We start from the raw sequence: 269 nt of genomic DNA, 5'->3' as shown, positions 1-269 counted from the left end.
GAAACAGGGGACCAAATTGGGGTCCCGATGATGCGACTGAGCCAAACTGAGGGACCATTGTTAGCTGCCATTGAATTTTTGGATTGCGTGGGACGGTGGGGTAGTTGGTGGGGGACTGTGGCCGCCATCTAAACACCTTGTCGGTGGACAGTGCACAAGGTTAATTGCAATGTATTTGGGAATGCGGATTTAAAAGCCTAACCCTAACCTTAAGCTTAACCCTGCCTCTCTTAGTTGAATAAGGCCTCGCCTGAAGAAGGTACATAAAC

This window comes from Lampris incognitus, unplaced genomic scaffold, assembly GCF_029633865.1.
Source record: "Lampris incognitus isolate fLamInc1 unplaced genomic scaffold, fLamInc1.hap2 scaffold_49, whole genome shotgun sequence".
In the NCBI taxonomy this organism is placed as follows: domain Eukaryota; kingdom Metazoa; phylum Chordata; class Actinopteri; order Lampriformes; family Lampridae; genus Lampris; species Lampris incognitus.
This window is presented reverse-complemented; position numbering follows the sequence as displayed.